We start from the raw sequence: 23,345 nt of genomic DNA, 5'->3' as shown, positions 1-23,345 counted from the left end.
ACGCCGCAGCGGGTACTAGAGAGTACCGATTTATGTGTTGCATTGCATAATTGATTGTCATTCATTTACTTATCTATTGCAGCATCATTGTTTTCATTGGTTTATTGAGTTGATATTATCTGTATTAAACTATTGTAATTATAACTTACATTGTGCCTATCCAGGATTTCTTACTCTCAACCCTTATTTATGTTTATTACTCTCTGGGTTGGAAGTACTCACATTACTCCATGCACCTTGTGCGCAGATTCAGGTGCACCCAGTGAGGCTGAGTGAGACTTTTCTCTGTTGAGCATCACATCCGGGAGCATCAAGGTAGCTGCATGACGTCCGCAGTCCTGATCTTCCCATCTATCCTATTTATTTTTATTCCGCATTTCTTCAGAACATTATGTAGTAGGTTGACACTCGTATATTAGAGGCTCAGACTTGTGATACCGGATTCTTCGGGCTGTGTAGTAGTATTTCTACTTGGGTTTTCCACATGTTTTAACTTTATTTCAGATATTCAGTATTGTGATTTAGTAATTCATCCAGGTTAAGTAATTTGTGAGTTGTATAAATGGTTAAAGTTATGGAATTGGTCGGGCTTGTCTAGCAGTGTGTTGGGCGTCATCACGACCGGGGTTGGGGTCGTGACAGTTGTGGAGACTCCAGGTAAACCTGTAGCTGCGTTCGCAGGCTTCGGAGTCACCTTCCTATTTTGTATTCACACTGTTGTACTTATTTTCATACAGTTGTGTTTAGAAGTTGTAGCGAAATTCTGTAGAGCTTATGACTTGTACCGCCAATTTTGGGAAGATGTAAATTCTATGAAGATTTCTATATTGAGACTGTTAAACTTTATTTATTGTGGTTGATATTCAATAAATGTTAGGCTTACCTAGTCCCTAAGACTAGATGCCATCACGAAACCCAACGGAGAGGAAATTGGGTCATGATAGTTGATATGGGTTTGCGTGCGGTTATGGTTGAGGATGATGGCGGGTGGTGATAGTGGTGGCGGCTATGGTTGAGGATGGATGTGGTAGTATTTGATAATGGTAGGCGGTGACAGCAATTAATAATAATTGTGGATGATAGCATCTTAATAAAATTAAGTCTTTGTTATAGATCTTAATCATACAGACTTATTCAAACCCATTAAGTGGTTGTGAAGTAAAAAACAAACATACTTAATAATTATGATCTAAATGATTAAGATCAAACTTTAAAAACAGACGTACTTAATGTCTGAGATCTGAATACTAAGATTGGGACCTCCATTAAGTACAAACAAATGAGGCCTTAATCCTCTTAACTTTTTTTATGTTTATTTCTTCATATTTTGATAGTCCTTAGTGAAAAATCTAGCTCTGTCACTGCGGATTAATAAAATGAGTTGAGTTAGTAAAAATTGAGTTTATAACTACCAAAATTTAGACGGATACGAGTTATATTTTCGTAGGCTAATTTTGTCACCCTAGTTCAGAACTGAACCTACAAAATCTTGGCTTGATGCGCCACCGCTAGCAATGCTGCATATAGGAACCTTTGAATGTTTGGGAATATTAGAAGAGATATTTTCAAACCATGGATACGAGGGAACATTAGTCCATGCATAATTAACGGAGCCTTTGAAGATCTGACGACAGCTTGCAACAATACGTTCGATGAAGTCCATGAAAAGCCATATGCTTTCAGCTTGTGTACAGAAAACCCTCCTGGTCCAATGCCTTTGGCAACTGACTTAAAGAAAGCCATTCCAAAGAATCCGACTGATGGACCTGAATTCTTTTCCATCTCCAAAATTGAGTAAAAATCATTCGCTTTCTCTTTATTACTCAAAAGTCACTTCTTTTTTGTTTACACAAAAGTTATTTTACTTTGCTCTATTATTACAAAAGTCACATTGATCAGTTTTATATACTCTCACTTGAAAAGTCTATTATACCCTTGACATTATAAATCCTCTCATTTATGTAACACATTCTATATTATATACTATATAATATATTTTTACCTAGGTATTTTACTTATAATTAAAATAACTTTATATTATTTTATTTATTATTTTTATAATATATTCATATATTTAATTTTTCCACGTTCTTCAATTTGTTTAATCATATTTTAAATATAAAAACCATAAAAATATTTATTTTAAATAATAAAAAAAGATTTGTTTGACAATGATAGTTTTTTTATAGTTACTAAGAATTATAATAAGTTTCAAAATTATTTATGTTTAATATTAAGTTTTTTGAAGCTTTATCTGTTAATATTATTATTTAAAAGTATTAATCTGATATATCATTGTGCTAAATGTAAGTATTTTATTTATTGTATTAATGGGTATGGCTTAGATGATAAATCAGTGAGCTTTATTTTTATAATTTTCATTAAAAATATTTCATTAAGCATGGTAAGAACGTGGACTTGAGATTTGTGCACGGTAATGTTACCAACAAATCTAATAATGCTACATATATATCTTAAAAGTTAATGTTAAGAAAAGATTAACTGTATGAGTATATTAAATAATAAATAAAATAATATTAAGTTATTTTAATTATTAGTAAAGTACTGGGTAAAAATATATTATATAGAATATAATATAGAAGGTGTTGCATAAATGAGAGGATTTATAATGTCAAAGACATAATAGACTTTTCAAGTGAAAGGCTTGTAAAATCTGGTCAAAGTGACTATTGTGGTTAGTAGAGCATAGTAAAATAATTTTTGTGTAACAAAATAAAGAAACGTGATTTTTGGGTGATGAACACAAAATTGAATGGCTTTTACGTAACGTAAGAAAGAAAGGTGATTTTTAAGTAATGAGCATAAAGTTGAATGACCACCCATGAAATTTACTCTCCAAAATTGCACGCACAGGTGATGTCATAATTTTTTGCTTTTAACTTTTTTTTGAAGTCTACCGGAATAGTATAATTCTTTGTTATATTCACTTTATTTATATTGTTTAATTATCATAAATTCTACCGATTGACATGACTTTGTGATTGTTTAGTTACTAGCCAGACTGTACAATATTGGCATGACTTTGTGAGTGTTCGATTATTCACCAAACTTTACCATTGAATTTGTGCTATTCACATTAGACCTATTTGTTAAATTATTCACAAACTCTACCATATTGCCATAACTTTGTGCTTGTTCAATTGTCACTAACTCTACCATATATATTGGCATAACTCTACGTTATTTGCATTGACCTATTTGTTAAATTATTCATAATAAAACTCTACCTGATTGGCATAATTTATTTATATCGTTCAACAAATTGTTCTTTGAATTGTAATTTTAAATTTCGATTAAACCATCCCAGTCTGCTCCAAATAATCTCAGATTTAAAATAAAGCCTCTAACACCAACACAAGCGATTTGTAATCACAATTTAGTCAAATAACACCAAATTAACAGACTCACTTCGTCTTTTTCAACACTTTCTAAGAACTAATAATGTAGTTTTGAGATTCTTAAAGCAGATCATTAAATCACTGATTGAAATAGAATTTAAACAGAAATAATCAATACTGAAACTATTTTAACAATAATCAATCATTAACTTCGAATTTTAACAACCAAAAAGGAATTTCAAGCTTCCAAGACTAAAGAACTATGGGGTCTGGATGAAAAAGAAGAAATGGAGAAAAAACAGAATAGATAAAATTATCAACTGCAGTGTATATAAAACCAAATAAGTCTATTTTCATACAAAATAAAAAAATGGGGATAAAAAGTCAATATCAATCTCCCATGGGACAACCCGTGCAATTTTTTGCAAAATGAACGAGGAAAGACGATTGGGCCCATATTTGCGGACAATTAGTATACGGGAGAAATTCAAAAATAGTCAGATTTACAAATGGTCATTCAAAAATAGCTACAGTTTCCAAAGTCATCGAAATTTAGTCATTTTTCATGTAAAGATAAATCTGAACGAAAACACTGTTCAAATTCCGAAAAATACTCCAGCATAATATACTGGAGTTCCAGCAAAGTATACTGGATCTCCAGTATATTATACTGGAGTTTGGAGTTCCAGTAAACTTTGCTGGAACTCCAGTATATTATACTGGATTTCTAGCAAAGTATACTGGAACTCCAGTATATTATACTAGAGCCAACAAAGTATACAGGTCCAGCATAATATGCTGGAAGTTCATATACAGGTGCACCGAACTCCAGTATATTATGCTGAACCGGTCTCTGTTGAAGCAAAATAGGGGCTATTTTTCAATGACTTGACAAATGCTGGCTATTTTTGAATGACCAATCCGAAAACTGGCTAGCCCGTGCCATTTTGACTTAGTATACACTTAGAGAAAATAACAACGTATAGTCGCTATCAAAATAATAGCCGAAAAATTTATATTTCTTTTATATATATACATTCTGTATATTATATACAAAAATTATACAAATTTTATACATTTTTTCGACTACCAAATATAAATTGTTTCTGGCACGGGCTCTCTCATTTGGGGCGGGGGGAGGGGAAGGAGGGGGAGTTCATTAGAAATAAATGATGATAACAAATGAGAGATTGTTTTATTTGAAGTTTTCACCTAATATAATCAGGATTTTTATATTAAACCCACAGCATATTTTCTAGCAGGCGAAGCCAAATTAGTTAGGCAACTAAGTTCCGTATATCAAACGATAAAAAGATAGCCAACCTTTTTAAGTAGAAGAGTGGAGAAACATATAACTTAGAAATAAGAAATAAATGTATACCATCATCAATATGGAGTGTCACACGTGAATCCTCATAACCAGCAGATAATTTAGGGAAAAATCGCCTGCTAACCTATGTGCGATAAGAAATAAAACGATGAATTAGGGATGAGAAATCAATATGCAAAAAATTTAACAATGGCCTCAATATAACCTTAATATAATAGAAAAATATCTTAAATTTACAAGCAAGTAGGACAAAATTCAAGTATTGGTTCGGATGAAAAATATTATACTTCACCTTTGAAAGTATAGTGAGAAAAAAATCTTTATTTTAAAAAAGAAACTCTCGCCAAAAAAAATATTGCATAACGGGGTTCCCTTTCCCATTTAAATTGTGAGAGGGTATTGTTTTCCAACCTTTAAAGGTTAAGGGGATAAAGCGAATTTTACTCCTGAATTTTGAAATAAATTCATTGTAAGTAGAACAATCGGAAACAAATTTTTTTGGAATATGATAAACTTTCTCTCTCTACTCTCACTCATGCTCTCGGCGCATGTTAGCTAAACATACGTCGGTGTGTCCATGACAAGAGCGCGAGGACAGGGACAAGGAAGAGGGTGAGGAAGATCAAAAAAAGTACCCATAGTTTCCTTTGGGAGCTCAGTTGGAGCTCGAATAAAAGGTGACGGAACCCTAAGGCAGCAACAATGGCTTCCCCTGTACAAATGGCTGAACAGATCAGATCTGTGGAAATAGGATCCACATCAAACCCTAGTGGGATTTCAAAGAAGATGACCATGAATAAACCTCTGAAGAATACTACAGAGGCAATAAATCAGAGAAATATAGAATCGAATGCAGTGGAAACTAATGAAATGGTGACTTCAGAGCAGAAATCCACTGAACAAACAGTAGAAGCAGCAAAGCCAATGGGTGCATGGACAAATCTGTTCAAAGGAAATAGATCTGCAACAAATGGTATGACACTATCCTACATCCCACCACAAATTGTAAATGGTCAAACTGTGGTGCAATTAGAAGCAGAAGAAGTAGAACCAGAGGAGGAAAAATGAAAGTGTGCTTTAGTTACCTACATCATAGGAGAGACACCAGGATATAATGCCATGACCAGGTATATTAGTCAAAATTGGTTGAATATAGAAGCACCAGATGTCTATTTGCATGAAGAGGGATATTATGTGATCCGATTCAACTCAATACTGATATGCACACTGATTTTTTATGCTGGCCATACACCATCAGTAATCGCCCTATAGTTTTGAAATCTTAGACAACGGATTTTGATTTCAACAAGAAATTTCCCACTGATATCCCCTTATGGGTCAAATTCCCCAACCTTCCAGTGAGTTGTTGGAGTAGAAAACCCTTGAGTAAGATAGCAAGTGCTTTAGGAACCCCTTTTGTCTGCAGATAAGTGTACCACAAAGCAGACAAAGATATCCTTTGCAAGAATATTGGTGGAAGTAAACATTAGTCGTCCACTTTCCTCTGAAGTTATAGTGGTCGATCCAAAAGGCAGACATTTTCAACGAGATGTGACCTATGATTGGAAGGATGAGTATTGTGGAATATGCCAATTAGTAGGTCATATGTGCCGCGAAAAGGATAAAAGGGATTTGCAGCAGATCCCTCAACCCAAAAGAAAGAGGAATAATAAAGCTATCACACAAGAATTGAGGTACAAAGGACCTGTGCAAGTGCTTTCAATAGGTGGTGATCAAGCAAAATCCTCTGGTGAGGGCAAACAACAGAGTGTACAGAAAAGTACTCCTCCTATTAATAGAGTGGAAGAGAGACTAGAAATGAGCAGAGGGAAAGCTTTGGAAGTAAGCCCAGAATTCAATCTACAAAATTTCCCCATCCTATGCTATGTTCCAACCAAGAATGGGTTTGAAGTGCTACATGAAGGAAGCAGTAAAGTCCAAGGCCTACCCTTAGATAGAGGAGGGGGATCTAAAACTATCTAATGAGTTGAATATTTTGGAATGTTAGAGGAATGAATAAGAGGTATAAACAGAAGAAATTGAGGAATTATTTGAAAAACAAAAAAATAAGATTGGCAGGGCTTATACAAATAAGAATAAAGGAGCACAATTCCATGAAGATTAGCAAAAAATAGTTCCTAACTGGGAGATTCTTACTAACTACCAAACTGCAGCAAATGGAAGATTGTGGTTGGTTGCGGATCCACAGTGGTGTAAAGTTAATCTGTTGAAAGCTGAAGCCCAAATTATCCATTGTGAGGTCATAAGCAAAGTAGAGGATCTGAATTGTTTCCTCACCATAGTATATGGTTTTAATACTATTGAGCACAGGAAAGCACTATGGGAAAATTTGAGAGGAGCAGCAGTAGGTATCAATAAGCCTTGGCTTGTGGTGGGAGACTTTAATGCAGTTATGTTCCAGGATGATCGACTATTTGGTAATCCAATTACATATCTGAAATTAAAAACTATTTTGAATGCATCCATGAATTGTTCCTAACAGAAATACAATGGAGAGGAGACTACCATACCTGGTCCAATAAACAACTAGGATCAGACAGAATTTATAGTAGATTGGTAGAGCTTTTGAAAAACATGAATGGATAATGGCATGGGGGCACCTGATAATGGAATATGATGTACCTTTTATATCAGATCATGCCCCTATGCTACTGACATTGGCTTCTTCTAGCAGTAATATCAAGGTACCTTTCAAATTTTTCAATGTATGGGCCAATCATGAGGAATTTTTGAAGATAGTAGAGGAGATCTGGCAGCAATCATATACCACAGTCAAGATGAAGAATATTTGGGTGAAGCTGAAGTGTCTCAGACCAGTACTAAAGAGGCTGAATAATGAGGAGTTTAAGTTCATTACTCAGAAAATAGAAAAGGCCAGGCAAGAGCTAGTGATCACTCAAGAGCAAATACACATGAAGAATAATACTGAATTATTGGGAAAAGAAAGAGATTTAATACAAAACTTGGAAATGGTCCATGGTTGAAGAAAGTGCTTTGCAGCAGAAGTCCAAGGCCAACTGGAGCAAGCTAGGGAATTCCAATACCAAATATTTTTCATCCCTGATCAAGGAGAGGACTCAGAGAAAGCAGATAACAGAACTTACATCACTCAGCAACAAAAAGCTATCTGAGCTAAAGGAAATCAAGGAGGAAATAGTGAATTTTTACAAAGGCTTGATGGGATATGCAGCTCATACATTACCAGCAGTCAACAAGATCACTATGAGGAGAGGACCAACCATCTCACATTAGCAATGAATAAGTCTATGTGCAGAGGTGACTAAACAGGAGATCTATGAAGGCTTATCCTCAAAAGGAAATGAAAAATCACCAGGTGTGGATGGATATAATGCATACTTCTTCAAGAAAGTATGGTCAATACTGAAATCAGAAGTAGTGGAAGCTATAAAGGAATTCTTCAAAACTAGAAAATTATATAAGGCAATAAATTGTACAGCCATCACTCTGATGCCAAAGACTAACAATCCAAATTCAGTGAAAGAGTATAGACCCACTACATGTTGTATTGTCCTATACAAAATGATTGCTAAAATATTAGCCTCCAGATTGCAAGGTGTGGTACCAGACATCATTTGTGAGGCCCAGGCAGGGTTACCAGGCAGGAAAATAGCTGATAATATCATTCTTGCTCACGAGCTTATCAAATCCAATACAAGGAAGCATGTATCACCCAGATACATGGTAAAACATTAACTTGCAAAAAGCGTATGATTCTATAGAATGGCCATTTATGAGGCAGATGCTTGCAGAACTTAGATTCCCAGAATAGTTTATTACATGGGTAATGGAGTGTGTCCAAACTGTAAACTATACTGTGATGATCAATGGTGAGCCAAGTAAACCTTTTAATGCAGCAATAGGTCTTCGACAAGGAGACCCAATGTCTCCCTTTATGTTTGCAATTTCTATGGAGTATCTAAGCAGAAATCTCAACGAATTAAAAAAAGATAGATCCTTTTAGTTTCACCTAAGGTGTGCCAAACTAGGAATTACACACCTCAGTTTTGCGGATGATCTACTTCTCCTTGCCAAAGGAAACTTAACTTCTATTACTGCTCTACACAAGTGTTTTAGCTAGTTTTCTGAAGCTTCAGGATTGCAGGCTAATCTTGGCAAGAGTTGTGTGTATTTTGGTGGAGTTAAGAAAGAGATTCAAGACAGAATATTGAGCAACTTAGGTTTTGTGCATGGAACCTTGCCTTTCAAGTACCTGGGGGTGCCTTTACCAACAAAGAAGCTCACATTACTACAGTGGCAACCACTAATTGAAAAGATCACATCTAGAGTAACTTCTTGGACTGCTAAAAAGTTGTCCTATGCAGGCATAACTCAGCTGGTTAAATCTGTGCTCTTTGGAATTCAGGCCTACTGGGCTCAATTGTTTCTAACACCCGGAAAGGTCCTGAAAAGTATAGTTGCTTATTGCAGAAGCTATGTATGGTGGGCTAATAACACAATCACTAGGAAAGCTTTAGTGGCATGGGATAGAGTGTGCACTCCTAAGTCAACGGGAGGGCTAAATCTTATCAACATAAAACTGTGGAATCAAGCTGCTCAAATCAAGACATGCTAGGACATAGCTCATAAACAAGATAAAATGTGGATTCGATGGATTCATACTTACTATGTCAAAGGCAAACACTTGAGGGATATGACAATCCCTTCACAAGCAAGCTGGATCACTAGGAAAATACTAGAAGCCAAGGAGCACATGGACTTCATACCTCCTGTCACAACTACTCGGAGAATGATCAATTCAATCTATCAACATCTCCTCCACACAGCGATGCCGGTGCCTTGGAAGTGTCCTATGTTTAAGAATGATGCCAGACCTAAAGCAATTTTTACAATGTGGCTACAACTACAAGGGAGACTATACAGCAGATCGACTGGTGAACTAGGGATTAATAGTGGATCCTACATGCACACTATGCCTGAATCAACTAGAAACAAGAGATCATTTATTTGCTCAGTGTGATTTCACTAAGGCTATATGGAGGAAAATGCGGCAATGGCTACAAACAAAAGGGGTAGTAGTGCAGACTTTGAACTAGCACACAGAATGGGCTATTCATAATGCCAAAAGGAAATCGCAGCAAGCTTAAATTTTCAGAATGGTGTACGCTGACTGTATCTACGCTATATGGATGGAAAGGAACCATAGAATTTTTTAAAAGAAACACTGGAGCTGGGAAGTAATTATGCGAGAAGTGGCTTATATATGTCATGTAAGAGCAGCTCCAAGAGTTAAGATTTTGATACAGAGTTTCATTTTTCAGAATCCAATTATGTATTGGCGTGCATAGACAGAGTTTATTGATAGGTAGATTTTAGATAGCGAATTGTGTTTGATTAGCTATGGCTTTGTACAGTTTTAAAGGTGATTAATTGTCATGACCCGGAATTTCCACCCTCGGGACCGTGATGGCCTAACATCACACATGCTAGGCAAGCCAACATCAGAGTTTATTAACCTTTTTCCTTTACCTTTCATAGATAAAAATTAACAAACTAAATCAAGTAGAAGTAAATGCGAAAGTACGTAAATAACCTTTTGTCTATATACTATTAACAATACCATAGCTATTACTACTACCCAGAATCGGGTGTCACAATCCACGAACATACTATGAATATCCACAAACATCGGTTTGAAAGAAATTACATCTGCTTTGGAAGTAAAGAAAAACAGCAATATAGAGATGTAGAAGGCGACGCCAGCAGGACTACCTTGAGTCTCCTAGATGAAATACCTTCAACCGACCTCTCGATCAGCCACTACCAGCTCCAAAATCCGCACAGAAAGTGCAGAGTTCAGTATCAGTACAACCGACCCCATGTACTGGTAAGTGCCGAGCCTAACCTCAACGAGGTAGTGACGAGGCTACGGCGGGGCAGTTACAATATAAACTGCATACAGTGCATAATAAAACAGAAAGAAGAATGGAATAAATAAATAGTAACTTGCAAGGAAAGAATACAGAACTCCGGTATCTCATCAGTAACCAGTTATAACCAATCCTTAAATGTAAAGCCAAATTACAGAATAACTTGCACAGTAGAAGAAAGGTACATAAACACATAAACTGATGCGGCACGCATCCCGATCCCACCATATAATCAATATCAATATGAATATTCACCCTTATTACTCCCTTTCAATCCACCCTTATTCCTCCTGTTGCGGCGTGCAACTCGATCCCACTGTACAACAGTAATTCACCCTTATTTCTCCTCAACATACTACCCTTATTACTCCTATTGCGGCGTGCAACCCGATCCCACCAGACAATGGCATTTCACCCTTATTTCTCCTCAACATACTACCCATATTACTCCTATTGCGGCGCGCAACCCGATCCCACCATATCAGTACCAATCACAAAACAAGAACAGGAGTTTCACAATTTAGCTCAAAACCCTCCACAATATTTAGGCCTCAAACCAAAGCAAACAAAAGGCTATACAATTATGAAACTCCACTCAATTAATACTACACAGCGAGACCAACCAAAATGTACCATGAAACACCGATAAACCAGCTTAAAGCAATAGTATGATACAATGAAACTACGGGGTAGCTAATACCTTCAATAATGAAAAACAACGTCTACCAAGTAGCAATTAAACATGGAAGTACCAATAAGCATGTAGCAGCTAAGACAAGAAAAACAATATATTAAGAACGGAGAAAGGAACGGGCAAAACAAATAATTTGGCTGCGCATAAGTACTCGTCACCTCACCTATACACCACTCACATGAATTTTTCACATAGCAATTAAGTTAGGGATCCCTAGTCCCTCGAGTCAAAGTTAGACACAACACTTACCTCGATTCGCAGGCCACTCACTGCTCAATTATCGCTTTTCCTCTAGTTTCCACCTCCGAACCACTCATATCTAGTCATAATTAACTTAATTACCTCAATTATCGCTAAAGAAATCAATTCCAATGCATAATTATAAGTTTCCCAACATTTCCCCCAAAAAGTCCAAAACCGACCCCGGTCCCGCTTGGTCAAAACTTGAGGTTCGGACCAAAACCCATTCACCCATTCACCGTCGAGCCCTAATATGTAATTATTTCCGAAATTTGACCCCAAATCGAGGTCTAAATCCCCAAATTTGTAAAATCCCCAATTCTCCCAAAATCCCTAATTTTCTACCCTTAAAGAACAGGATTTAGGACTAGGAATTCATTGGGTGGTGATGGAAATTAAAGAAAAGGAGAAAGAACACAAACCTATGATTTGGTGTTGAATGCCCTCTTTAAAATTGCTCCTAGGTCGGGTTCTAATGAAAGAGTTATGAAATTTTTTAAAAATCTCGTGTTGGTTCTGTTTTAATACACAGGCATCAGACCTTCTTCGCATTCGCGAAGGGTCTGAACGATCACGAAGCAGCGGCTCTAGTAACATTCGTGTTTGCGAGATACTTTTCGCGTTCGCGAGTGATGTGCCGTGTTCGCGAGCAATGTGCCGCGTTCGCGAAGAGTATAATTCCCCTCCCCTAGGTCCCAGTCCTTCGCGTTCGTGGTAGCCTGGTCACGTTCGCGAAGGGTAATGCCCCTACGCTCCGCATTCGCGACCAGTCCTTCGCGTTCGCGTAGAAGAAAGTCTCCCTTGGACAAGTTTATCCTTCTCATTCGCGTGAAAAGCTTCGCGAACGCGAAGAAGGAGACCAGCAAGTGCTGAAACTGCAGAAAAACCAGAATTTTCTTAAGTCCAAAACATCCCGAAGCCTATCCGAAACTCACCCGAGCCCTCGGGGCTCCAAACCAAACATGCACCCAAGTCTAAAAATATCATACGGACTTGCTCGCGGGATCAAATCGCCAAAATAACACCTAGAACCACGAATTTAGCACCAAATTGTATGAAATTCTCAAGAAAGTTTTAAAACTTCTATTTTCTCAACCGAAGGTACTAATCATGCCAAATCAGTTCCGTTTCTCACCAAATTTCACAGATAAGGTATAAATATCATAACGGACTGTACCGTGCTCCGGAACCAAAATACGGACCCGATACCAACAAGATCAAATATTAACCAAATTCTTAAAATCATAATAATTTCAGTCTTACAATTTTCATCAAAAATTCATTTCTCGGGCTAGGACCTCAAAATTCAATTCCGGGCATACTCCCAGGTCCCATATTTTACTATGGACCCACCGGGACCGTCAAAACACGGGTCCGGGTCCGTTTACTCAATATGTTACCCGAAGTCAACTAGAATCAACTTTTTAGGCCAAAAATTATTATTTCATTAAATTTTTTCACATAAAAGCTTTCCGGAAACACGCCCGGATTGCGCATGCAAATCGAGGAGGAATAAAATGAGGTTTTGAAGACCTAGGAACACGAAATTGAGTTCTAAAACATAAGATGACCCTTTGGGTCATCACATTCTCCACCTCTAAACTAACCGTTCATCCTCGAACGGACATAGAAAGGTACCTGAGCTCGTGAAAAGGTGAGGATATCTTCTCCGCATATCGGACTCAGACTCCCAGGTAGCTGCCTCAACAGGCTGACCTCTCTACTACACACGAACTGAAGGATAACTCTTCAATCTCAACTGACGAACCTGCCGGTCTAGAATAGATATCGGCTCCTCCTCGTAGGTCAAATCCTTGTCCAACTGGACAGTGTTGAAATCTAACACGTGGATGGATCGCCGTGATACTTCTGAAGCATGGACACTTGAAAAACTAGATGTACCGCTGATAAACCTGGGGGCAACGCAAGTCTGTAGGCCACCTCTCCCACTCGATCAAGAATCTCAAAAGGCCCGATAAACCTAGGGCTTAAATTGCCCTTCTTCCCAAACCGCATCACACCCTTCATATGTGACACCCGAAGAAACACTCTCTCTCCGACCATGAATGCCACAGCACGAACCTTACAGTCAGCATAACTCTTCTGCTTGGACTGAGTTGTACGAAGTCTATCCTGAATGATCTTAACCTTATCAAAGGCATCCTACACCAAATCTGTACCCGATTACCGAGCCTCCCCGGCTCAAATCACCCAACCGGCGATCGACGCCGTCTACCATATAATGCCTCATAGGGAGCCATTTGGATGCTCAACTGATAGCTGTTGTTGTAGGAAAACTCCGCTAACGGCAAGAACTGATCCCAAGAACCTCCAAAGTCAATAACACAGGCGCGGAGCATATCCTCCAAAATCTGAATAGTACGCTCAGACTGTCCGTCCGTCTGAGGATGAAATGATGTGCTCAACTCGACCCGCGTACCCAACTCAAGTTATACTGCCCTCCAGAAATGCGAGGTAAGCTGCGTACCTTGATCAGAAATGATAGACACGGGCACACCATGAAGACGAACGATCTCACAGATATAAATCTCTGCCAACCGCTCCGACGAATAGGAAACTGCCACAGGAATGAAATGCGCTGACTTGGTCAGGCTATCCACAATAACCCAAACCGCATCGAACTTCCTCTAAGTCCGTGGAAGTCCAACAACGAAATTCAAGGTGATACGCTCCCACTTCCACTCAGGAATCTCTATCTTCTGAAGCAAACCACCAGGCCTCTGATATTCATACTTTTCTTGCTGACAATTCAGACACCGAGCTACATATGCAACTATATCCTTCTTCATTCTCCTCCACCAGTAATGCTACCGCAAGTTCTGATACATCTTGGCGGCGCCCGGATGAATAGAATATCAGGAACTGTGCGCCTCCTCTAGAATCAACTCACGAAGTCCATCCATATTAGGCACACAAACACGACCCTGCATCCTCAAAACTCCATCATCTCCAACCGTAACCTGCTTGGTATCACCGTGCCGCACTGTGTCCCTAAGGACAAGCAAACGAGGGTCATTATACTGCCGATCCCTGATACGCTCAAACAATGAAGACCGAGCGATTATGCAAGCTAAAACACGACTGAGCTCAGAAATATCCAACCTCACGAACCGATTGGCTAAGGCCTGAACATCTAATGCAAGCGGTCTCTCACCGACTGGAATGTATGCAAGGCTGCCCATACTGGCTGACTTCCTACTTAAAGCATCGGCCACCACATTGGCCTTCCCGGGATGATACAAGATGGTGACATCATAGTCTTTCAATAGCTCCAACCACCTTCTCTACCTCAAATTGAGCTCCTTCTTCTTGAACAAATACTGCGAACTGTTATTATCCGTGAACACCTCACACGACATGCCATATAAATAGTGCATCCAAATCTTTCGCGCGTGAACAATGGCTGCCAATACTAAGTCATGAACTGGATAATTCTTCTCGTGAACCTTCAGCTGCCACGAAGCATATGCAATAACCTTGCCACCCTGCATCAAGACTTCACCAAGTCCAATACGAGATGCGTCACAATATATTGTATAGGGCCCTGAACCTATGGGCAACACCAACACCGGTGTTGTAGTCAAAGCAGTCTTGAGCTTCAGAAAGCTCGCCTCACACTCGTTCGACCATCTGAACGGGGCACCCTTCTGAGCCAACCTAGTCAACGGGGTTGCTATAGATGAAACCCTCTCCACAAACCGACAGTAATAACCCGCCAATCCCAAGAAACTACGGATCTCTGTGGCTGAAGTAGGCCTAGGCCAATTCTGAATGGCCTCATTCTTCTTAGGATCTACCTGAATACCCTCTGCTGATAAAACGTGACCTAAGAAAGCAATTGAACTCAACCAAAACTCACATTTCGAAAACTTAGCATATAACTGGCTGTCTCTCAGAGTCTGAAGAACGATACGAAGATGCTGCTCATGTTCCTCTCGGCTGCGGGAGTAGATCAAGATATCATCACTAAAAAAAATCACGAAGGAATCCGGATAGGGCTTGAACACCAGTTCATCAAATCCATGAATGCTGGTGGGGCATTCGTCAGCCCGAATGACATCACTAGAAACTCATAATGCCCATACCGAGTCCAAAAAATTGTCTTAGGGACATCGGATGCCCTAATCCTCAACTAATGGTAGCTAGACCTCAAATCGATCTTTGAAAACACCTTGGCACCCTGAAGCTGATCAAATAAGTCATCAATCCTCGACAATGGATACTTGTTCTTGATAGTGACTTTGTTCAACTGCCGATAGTCTATGCACATCCTCATAGACCCATCCTTCTTCTTTACAAACAACATCAGCGCACCCCAGGGCAAGACACTAGGTCTAATAAATCCCTTATCAAGCAAATCTTGCAACTGCTCCTTCAATTTTTTCAACTCTGGGGCTATGCAGTACGGCGGAATAAAAATGGGCTGAGTGCCCGGAGCCAAATCAATGCAAAAGTCAATATCCTTGTCGGGTAGCATCTCCGGCAGGTCTACAACAAATACCTCTAGGAACTCCCGAACAACTGGTACAGAATCCATGGAAGGGACCTCCGCACTAGAATCACGAACATAAGCCAAACACCCCTTCTCGACCATATGCCGAGCCTTCATATAAGAGATAACCCTGCTGGTAGAATGACCAGGAGTCCCTCTCCACTCTAATCGAGGAAACCCCGGCAACGCTAAGGTCACGGTCTTGGCGTGACAGTCCAGAATAGCATGATAAGGTGACAGTCAATCCATCCACAAAATAACATCAAAATCAACCATATCGAGAAGTAGGAGGTCTACGCTAGCTCAAGACCCCCAATAATAACCACACACGAACGATAGACACGATCTACAACAATAGAATTCCCCACCGTTGTGGACACATACACGGGAGCGCTCAAAGAATCACAAGGCACAACCAAATATGAAGCAAAATAAGATGACACATAGGAGTATGTAGACCCTGGATCAAATAGAACTGAAGCATCTCTACTGCAAACCAAAACAGTACCTGTGATAACAGTATCTGATGACTCAGCCTCAAGCTTGGCTGGGAAAGCATAACATTGGGGCTGAGCCCCACCACTCTGAACCATATCCCTGGGACGACCTCCTGCTGGCTGGCCTCCACCTCTAGCGGCCTGGCCTCCAGCTCTAACGGCCTTACCTCCACCTCTAGAGGGGTGACCTCTACCTCTGGATCCCTGACCCCTACCTCTAGCTGGCTGAGTGGGCGGTGCCGGGATCATGGCACGAGAAACCTTGCTGCTATGACTGAATACCCACTAATCTCGGGCAGGTCCTCCAGATATACCCATACTCACCACACTCGAAACATCCATCCTGAAACTGCGGTTGAGGAAACTGAGACTGACCCTGACGGGCCGACTCACCGCGATAATAACTCTGAAGAGGAGGTGCTCTGATAGAAGCTGGCGGTGCACAATAAGCTGGCTGCCCTGAAGGAAGTACATAAGGACCATGACTCCCTGAAGCTCCATGGGATGTCTGAAGTGCTGAATGAAACGGCCTGGGAGGATGGCCCCTACCAAAAGTACCCTGGCCTCCAGATGAGGCCCCACTGAATCCACCGGAGTGACTAGGCCTCTTGTCAGAACCCTGACCACTCCCCTGAGCCAAAACCATCTCAACTCGTCTGGCCACATTGGCTGCATCCTGGAAAGAAATCTCACTCCCTGTCTCCTTAGCCATCTGCAATCTGATAGGCTGAGCAAGTCCCTCAATAAACCTCTTCACCCTCTCTCTCTGGTAGGAAGTATAAGAAGAGCATGACAGGCCAAATCAACAAATCTAGTCTCATACTGAGTGACAGTCATAGAACCCTGCTGAAGGCGCTCGAACTGCCTCCGATAGTCCTCTCTCTAAGTGATAGGAAGATACTTCTCCAGAAATAGATGAAAGAACTGGTCCTAAGTAAGAGCCGGCGACCCAGCTGGTCTGGCCAAACAAAAATCCCTCCACCATTTCTTGGCGGAACCTGATAGACGAAAGGCAGCAAAGTCAACCCCATTGGACTCCACTATCCCCATGTTCCATAATACCTCGTGACAATTGTCCAGATAGTCCTGGGGATCCTCTGAAGATGTACCGCCATAGGTTTTGGTGAAAATCTTGGTAAACCTATCCAATCTCCACAAAGCCTCAAAAGACATAGCTGATCTATCGCCGGTCTGTGCTGCAACACCCGGCGGAACTACCCCAGTAGGCTGAGCTATTGGAGTCTGAAACTAAGGAGCCATTTGCTCCGAAGTGTGGGTAGCGGGAGTCTGGCTCCTCCCCCAGCCTGAGAGACGGTTGGTACTATAGTAAATGTGCCGGCCTGAGCAACACTCTCCATAAGGCCCACTAGACGGACAAAAGCATCCTGAAGTATCGGGGTAGCGATGAAGCCCCCTGGAACCTGAGCTGGCCCAGCTGGAACGGTCTGGGCTGGAGCCTCCTCATCAAACTCTACCTGAGGCTCCGCCGCTGGTGCTGCTTCTTGAGCTCTGGGCTGAGCCTTGCCCCTGCCTCGGCCTCTAGCACGGCCTCGTCCTCTAGCACGGCCTCGTCCTCTACCCCTCGTAAGAGCTGCCACTGAGGGCTCTGGCTATTGCTCTGCTGAAGAAGCGGTACGTGTTCTCGCCATCTACGAAAGAACAAGAGAGAGAGCTCAATTAGCATTGAGAGATCAAATCGCACAACAGAGAAGAATAGAAGTGAAGTTGTTACTAAACTCTGTAGCCTCTGGGGGATAAGCAAAGACGTCTCCGTACCGATCCCTCAGACTCTACCTATCTTGTTCGTGAATTGTGAGACCTAGGAAACATAGTGCTCTGATACCAACTTTTCACGACCCGGAATTCCCACCCTCGGGACCCCGATGGCGCCTAACATCATATTTGCTAGGCAAGCCAATGTTAGAGTTTTAATAACCTTTTTCCTTTACCTTTCATAGATTAAAATTAACAAAATAAATCAAGTATAAGTAAATGCGAAAGTACGTAAATAACCTTTTGACTATATACTATTAACAATACCATAGCTATTACTACTACCCAGAATCTGGTGTCACAATCCACGAACATACTATGAATATCTACAAACATCAGTCTGAAAAAAATTACATCTGTTTTGGAAGTAAAGAAAAACAACAATATAGAGATGTAGAAGGGGACGCCATGGCCTGCAGACGACAGCACGACTACCTTGTGTCACCAAGATGAAATGCCTGCAACTGATCTCTCGATCAGTCACTACCAGCTCCAGAATCTGCACAGAAAGTGCAGAGTGCAGTATTAGTACAACCGACCCCATGTACTGGTAAGTGACGAGTCTCACCTCGACGAGATAGTGACGTGGCTACGGCGAGGCAGTTACAATATAACCTGCATACAGTGCATAATAAAATACAAAGAAGAATGGAACAAATAAATAGTAACTTGCCTGGAAAGAATACAGAACTCCGGTATCTCATCAGTAACCAGCTATAACCAATCCTTAGATGTAAAGCCAAATTACAGAATAACTTGCACAGTAGAAGAAAGCTACATAAACATATAAACTGATGCGGCACGCAGCCCGATCCCACCATATAATCAATATCAATATGAATACTCACCCTTATTACTCCCTTTCAATTCACCCTTATTCCTCATGTTGCGGTGTGCAACTCGATCCCACCGTACAATAGTAATTCACCCTTATTTCTCCTCAACATGCCACCCTTATTACTCCTGTTGCGGCGAGCAACCCGATCCCACCAGACAATAGCATCTCACCCTTATTTCTCCTCAACATACCACCCTTATTACTCCCGTTGCGGCGCGCAACCCGATCCCACCATATCATTATCAATCACACAATAAGAACAGGAATTTCACAATTTAGCTCAAAACCCTCCACAATATTTAAGCCTTAAACCAAAGCAAACAGAAGGCTATACAATTATGAAACTCCACTCAATTAATACTACAAAGCGAGACCAACCAAAATGTACCATGAAATACTGATAAACCAGGTTAAACCAATAGTATGATACAATGAAACTACGGGATAGCTAATACCTTCAATAATGAAAAATAATGTCTACCAAGTAGCAATTAAACATGGAAGTACCAAAAAGCATGTAGCAGCTAAGACAGAAAAAATAATATATTAAGAACAGGGAAAGGAACAGGCAAAACAGATAATTTGGCGGTGCATAGGTACTCGTCACCTCACCTATACGCCACTCACATGGATTTTTCACATAGCAACTAAGTCGGGGATCCCTAATCCCTCGAGTCAAAGTTAGACACAACACTTACCTCGATCTAGAAGCCACTCACTGCTCAATTACCGTTTTTCCTCTAGTTTTCACCTCCGAACCACTCGTATCTAGTCATAATTAACTTAATAACATCAATTATCGCTAAAGAAATTAATTCCAATGCATAATTACAAGTTTCCCAACATTTTCCCCAAAAACTCAAAAATCGACCCCGGGCCCACTTGGTCAAAACTCGAGGTTCGGGCCAAAATCATTCACTCATTCACCCCCCGAGCCCAAATATGTAATTATTTCCGCAATCCGACCCCAAATCGAGGTCTAAATCCCCAAATTTGCAAAATCCCCAATTCTCCCAAAATCCCTAATTTTCTACCCTTAAAGAACAAGATTTAGGACTAGGAATTCATTGGGTGGTGATGGAAATTGAAGAAAACCAGTTAAAGAACACAAACCTATGATTTGGTGTTGAATCCCCTATTCAAAATTGCTCCTAGGTCGAGTTCTAATGAAATTGTGAAATTTTTGAAAAATCTCGTGTTGGTTCTGTTTTAATACACAGGCGTCAGACCTTCTTCGCGTTCGCGAAGGGTCTGACACCATCGCGAAGTAGCGGCTCTAGTAGCCTTCGCGTTCGCGACATACTCTTCGCATTCGCGAGCCATGTGCCGCGTTCGCGAAGAGTATAATTCCCCTCCCCCAGGTCCCAATGCTTCGCGTTCGCGGTAGCCTGGTCGCATTCGCGAAGGGTAATGCCCTAACGCTCCGCGTTCGCGACCATTCCTTCGCATTCGCGTAGAAGAAAGTCTCCCTAAGACAAATTTACTCTTTGCGTTCGCGTGAGAAGCTTCGCGAACGCGAAGAAGGAAACCAGCAAGTGCTGAAACTGCAGAAAACCATAATTTTCTTAAGTCCAAAACATCCAGAACGGGACTCCAAACCAAACATGCACCCAAGTCTAAAAACATCATACGGACTTGCTCGCGCGATCAAATTGCCAAAATGACACCTAGAACCACGAATTTAGCACCAAATTGCATGAAATTTTCAAGAAAGTTTTAAAATTTTTATTTTCTCAACCGAAGGTCCAAATCATGCCAAATCAGTTCCGTTTCTGAACAAATTTCACAGATACGGTATAAATATCATAACGGACCTGTACCGGGCTCCGGAACTAAAATACGGACCCGATACCAACAAGATCAAATATTAGCCAAATTCTTAAAATCATAATAATTTCAGTCTTACAATTTTCATCAAAAATTCATTTCTCGGGCTAGGGACCTCGGAATTCAATTTCGGGCATACGCCCAGGTCCCATATTTTACTACGGACCCACCGGCACCGTTAAAATACGGGTCCGGGTCCGTTTGCTTAAAACGTTGACCGAAGTCAACTAGAATCAACTTTTTAGGCCAAAAATTATTATTTCATCAATTTTTTTCACATAAAAGCTTTTCGGAAATACGCCCGGACTGCGCACGCAAATCGAGAAGGAATAAAATGAGGTTTTGAAGACCTCGGAACATGGAATCGAGTTCTAAAACATAAGATGACCCTTTGGGTCATCACATTAATACAAAATTTAGTTACCAAAAAAAAAAATTGGACGTACTACTACTTATTTGGCCAGCATTAGGGGTGACAAAATGGTTAAAAAAAATACTTAACCACCCATATTATCCACTAAAAATGGATTGGATAATGAACTTTTTAAAAATGGGTCAAATATGGATAAGAACCATATTATCCATTTAGAAAATGGATAACCAATGGGTAACCAATGAATAGCAACGGGTCTAACTTTTACATTTGTAAAGCCTCAAATTGGGGGTTCCTCAAGCTAGGAAGACTAAGCGCCCGTTTGGACATAAAAGAAATTTCCTTCTTTTCAAAAAAAAATTACATTTTTTCGAAATCAGTGTTTGTTCATAAAATTTCTAATTTTTCACTTGAAGATGCATTTTGGAAATTTTCAAAAATTTGAAAAACTCCAAAAAGTTGTTTTTAATAATTTTCTCAAATCGCTCACAAAACTTCAAAAATAACCCAAACTGAAATATTTGTCCAAACACAACTCTAAATTTCAAATACCATTTTCACTTAAAAAACAATTTCACTATTTTTTGGAATTTTACAATTCTTATGTCCAAACGCTGACTAAGAATTCTCCCAAAAGTGATCATATGCAAGAAGTCATGGATAATATAGTTACCCATATTATCTGGCGGTTAACCCGTTTTATCCGTATTAAATATGGGTCAGGTCGGATAATTTATCCATTTTATCATTACTTGTTTTCGACCCGAGCCATATTCGACCCGACCCGCCCGTTTGCAACCCTAGCCAGCGCATCATCAATTTTTCTTGTTATTTTTTATACAAAAGTTAGAAGATTATATATATAATCATTTTTGTGACCGATAATTTGTCTTATTTTCACGATTATATATCTCATAGTTTAAGGAAACTTACGTGTAAATATTCTTTAAATGACTTGATAGTGTAAAAAGATTTTCATGCTCCAGAACACTTACTTCAATGACCATCTTATCAATTTCACACATATATCTATCTTCTCAATTGAAGAATACCGCGGGACTTCTCGTAAGGTAAATCCCGCTCCTCCTCCAATAATCAAAACCTATAAAAATTATTTAGAGAGAGAGAGAACTCTATAAGAAAATATAGAGAAAAAGGTAAAGAAGAAGTATTAATTTGAAATTGAAGAATGAAGACCTTCTTTGGGCTGGGAATGGAGGCAAGTGAGAGACGGACAAGCATTTCGGTATAAGCGTATTCATCCCTCCCAGCGTGCTGAATTATCCCATCCAGAACCAGCACCATCCCATAAGTTGAGGACTGCATTGATACAACATTAATTATTGAATAAAATTTCTACGTCATGACCGTATAAAAAAACATGCTTAATCAAATCACTTATAGGCCGGGACGGCTCAAGAAGATTTGTGGTCTAAAACCAATTTTTAATCTGCGGCCTTTTAGAAAGAAAAAAAAATCATGTATATTTTTATTTGAAGTCTAATTTTTAGCTTTTTGAGATGTAAAGTTATTAATAATTTCTTTTATAAATAATTTATCTGTCCTAAGATATTGTTGATCTTAGGTAATCGAATCAGATTTAAAAAGTTGATATCTTGATGTTGAAATAATTTTTTGATGTTCTAATATACTTGTTGAAAAAGCTTGAAACCTGCAAAAATAAAAAAGAAAAAAAGAAAAGAAATTTATATAGTTTTATTCAATAGTACTCTTCAGCTCTTATTTTTTATAGAAAAAATAAACTCTTTCTTTTTATGGAACAATACTATAACCCACTGAAAACCCTTTTTTTTTTTTTTTTTTTTTTTTTGCAGAAATCAAGAAAGAGAATATAAGAAATGCAGTATATTTTTTCTGATGAGAAAGATAACAAATAAGACTTGGAGTATTGAAGATACCAAAAATGGACTCTAAAAGTATATTACACATTTTTAGTGAGATGTAAAATAT

The 23,345-nt window shown here is 39.5% G+C and overlaps 1 pseudogene; it reads right to left on the bottom strand.

The window, feature by feature from the left end:
* Window positions 1-1,462: 1,462 nt before the first annotated feature.
* Window positions 1,463-23,345, bottom strand: part of LOC109213137 — a 35,500-nt pseudogene continuing 13,617 nt past the window's right edge.

This window comes from Nicotiana attenuata, unplaced genomic scaffold (genome assembly GCF_001879085.1).
Source record: "Nicotiana attenuata strain UT unplaced genomic scaffold, NIATTr2, whole genome shotgun sequence".
Taxonomy (NCBI): Eukaryota; Viridiplantae; Streptophyta; class Magnoliopsida; order Solanales; family Solanaceae; genus Nicotiana; species Nicotiana attenuata.
The sequence above is the reverse complement of the archived record's forward strand: the minus strand, read 5'-3'. Positions and strand labels throughout refer to the sequence as shown.